This window comes from Leopardus geoffroyi, chromosome C2 (genome assembly GCF_018350155.1).
Source record: "Leopardus geoffroyi isolate Oge1 chromosome C2, O.geoffroyi_Oge1_pat1.0, whole genome shotgun sequence".
Classification (NCBI taxonomy): Eukaryota; Metazoa; Chordata; class Mammalia; order Carnivora; family Felidae; genus Leopardus; species Leopardus geoffroyi.
Genome location: NC_059333.1, coordinates 21,558,224 through 21,561,603, shown reverse-complemented (window position 1 = coordinate 21,561,603; position 3,380 = coordinate 21,558,224). Strand labels below are relative to the sequence as shown.

The 3,380-nt window shown below is 33.6% G+C and overlaps 1 non-coding gene across 1 annotated transcript; it reads left to right on the top strand.

The window, feature by feature from the left end:
* Nucleotides 1-1,466: 1,466 nt before the first annotated feature.
* On the top strand, nucleotides 1,467-1,573 carry LOC123576215. Its single transcript, XR_006701236.1, has one exon. It is a non-coding gene; the product is annotated as a U6 spliceosomal RNA (small nuclear RNA).
* The last annotated feature ends 1,807 nt before the right edge of the window (nucleotides 1,574-3,380 follow it).

Genomic DNA, 3,380 nt, shown 5'->3' with positions numbered 1-3,380 from the left:
GACAGAAATTTGGAAAGCACACAAATACATAAATAACATGGTACTAACCAATGAAAGGGTCAACCAAGAAATCAAAAAGGAAACTTAAAAATATACGGAGACAAAAGAAAATGAAACACAATAGTTCAAAACCTTTGAGATGTAGCAAAAGCTGTTCTAAGTGTAAAGTTTATAGCAATACATATCTACCTCAAGAAGCAAAAAATCTGAAATAAATAACTGATCTTAGGCCTAAAGGAGCTATGAAAAGAACAATAAACAAAATCCAAACCAATGAAAGAAAGGAAATAAAGATTAGAGCACAAGTAAATGAAATAGAAACTAAGAAAACCAATTGAACGGATCAATGAAACCAGGAGCTAGTTCTTTGAAAAGATCAACAAAACCTATTGCCAGAGTTATTAAAGAAAAAAAAAAAGGAGAGGGAGAAACAGACACAGAGAAACTCAAATAAACAAAATCAGAAATGGAAGAGGAGAAATAGAATTGACACCTCAGAAATCATAGGATTAGAAGAGAATATTAAGAAAAATGATATGCCAACAAATTGGGCAAGCTGGGACAAATGGATAAAATCCTAGACACATATAACCTCTCAAAACTGAATCAGGACAATAATAAAAAATTTTAGCAAACTGATTATCAACAATGAAATTGAATTAATAATCAAAAACTCCCAGCAAACTAAAATCCAGGACCAGATGGCTTCAGATCCATCTGTATTTGATGAACACAACCAGAAATTTAAAGAAGAGTTAATATCTATTTTTCTCAAACTATTCCAAAAACAGAAGAAGAAAAACTTCCAAATACATGAGGCTAGCATTACCCTGATACCAAAACCAGATAAAAACACCACAAAAAAGGAGAACTATAGGCCAATGTCTCTGATGAACATAGATGCAAAAATCCTCAACATAATATTAGCAAACAGAATCCAACACACATTAAAAAGGCATTCATCGCAATCAACTGAGATTTATTTCTGGGATGCAAGTGTGATTCAATGTTTGCAAATCAATCGGTGTGATACAACACATCAACAAGAAAAAGGTTACAAAATATGATAATTTCAATAGATGCAGAAAAACCATGTGACAAAGTGCAGCATTCATGATATGATATGATATGATATGATATGATGATATGATATGATATGTCAAGAAAGTAGATTTAGAGGGACCATGCCTCCACATAATATAGGCCATGTATGAAAATCCCACAGCTAACATCATACTCAATGGTGATAAACTGAAAGTTTTCCCCTAACGATCAGGAACAAGATGAGAACATCTCCTCTCACCAATTTTATTGAACATAGTATTAAAAGTCCTAGCCACAGCAATCAGATGATAAAAAGAAATAAAAGGCATCCAAATCAGTAGGAAGTGAAACTTTCACTATTTTCGGATGACATGATATTCTATATAGAAAACCTGAAAGGCTCCATCAAAAAAAATGCTAGAGTGCTCGCTTCGGCAGCACATATACTAAAATTGGAACGATACAGAGGAGATTAGCGTGGCCCCTGTGCAAGGATGACACGCAAATTCGTGAAGCGTTCCATATTTTTTGCATGTATGATGACAATATCTATAACCATGTTAAAATAGAAGTCAGCTTTTAATACAGAGATCGTGTGGACATGGACTTTATATGTGGAAAAAATAAATATTTTTTGCACATTTAAAAAAATGCTAGAACTTATATATGAATTCAGTAAAGTCACCGTACAAAATCAACGTACAGAAATATATTGCATTTCTATACATCAGTAATGAAATAGCAGAAAGACAAATTAAGAAGTAAATCCCATTTACAGGTGCACCCAAAACAATAAAATACCTAGGAATAAATGTAACCAAAGTAGCGTAAGACTTCTACCCTGATAATTATAAAACACTGATGAAAGAAATTGAAGATGATACAAATAAATAGAAATTCTCATGGGTTAGAAGAACAAATATCATTAAAATGCCAATGCTACCTAAAGCAATCTACACATTTAATGCAATCCCTATAAGAATACCAACAGTATTTTTCACAGAGCTAGAAAAAATAATCCTAAACTTTGTATTAAACTGCAAAAGACCCTGAATAGCCAAAGCAATCATTAAAAAGAAGAATAAAACCGGAGGTATCACAATTCCAGTTTTCAAGATACTCTACAAACTGTAGTAATCAAAACAGTATGGTACTAGCACAAAAAAAAAAAAAAAAAAAAAAAAAAAAAAAAACAAAAAACAGAGCAGAAAGCTCAGAATAGAAAGTCCAGAAATAAACCCATGATTATATGGTCAATTAATCTTTGACAAAGCAGGAAATATTATGCAATGGGAAAAAAAGATAGTCTCTTCATCAAATGGCATTGGGAAAACTGGATAGGTACATGCAAAAGAATGAAAGTGGACCACTTTCTTACATATACACAAAAATAAACTCAAAATGGATTAAAGACCTAAATTTGAGACCATAAACCATAAAAATCCTAGAAGAGAGAATAGGCAGTGATTTCTCTGACATCAGCCATAGCAGCATTTTCTAGATATGTCTCCTAAAGCAAGCTAAACAAAAGCAAAAATAAACTATTGGGACTATGTAAAAATAAAAATCTCCTGAACAGCAAAGGAAACAATCAACAAAACTAAAAGACAACATACTGAATTGGAAAAGATATTTGCAGATGACACATCTGGTAAAGTATCCAAAATATATAAGGAACATAGACAACTCAACACCAAAAAAACAAATAATCCAGGGGTACCTGGGTGGCTCGGTTGGTTAAGCATCTGACTCTTGATTTCAGCTCAGGTCATGATCTCATGATTCATGAGATTGAGCCCTCCATTGGGCTCTGTGCTGACAGCCCAGACCCTGCCTGGGATTCTCTTTCTCCCTTTCTCTCTGCCCCTCCACCACCCATGCACACACACTCTCTCTCTCTCTCTGTCTCAAAATAAATAAATAAACTTTAAATTAAAAAGCAAAACAATCCAATTTGGATTGGGCAAAAGACATGAAGAGATATTCTTCAGAATAGACATACAGATAGGCAACGGACACATCAAAAGATGCTCACTATCACTCACCATCAGGGAGATTCAAGTCAAAACCACAATGAGATATCACCTCCCACATGTCAGAATAGCTAAAATCAAAAATAGAGGAAACATGTTATGAGGATATTGAGAAAAAGGAACCCTTGTGCAATATTGGTAGGAATGCACACTGGTACAGCCACTATGGAAAACAGTATGGAGGCTTCTCAAAAAATTAAAAATAGAATTATCATATGACCCAGTAATTGTCATACTGGGCATTTACCCAAATAATATGACAACGCTAAAACAAAAAGGTACATACACCCCTATGTTTATAGC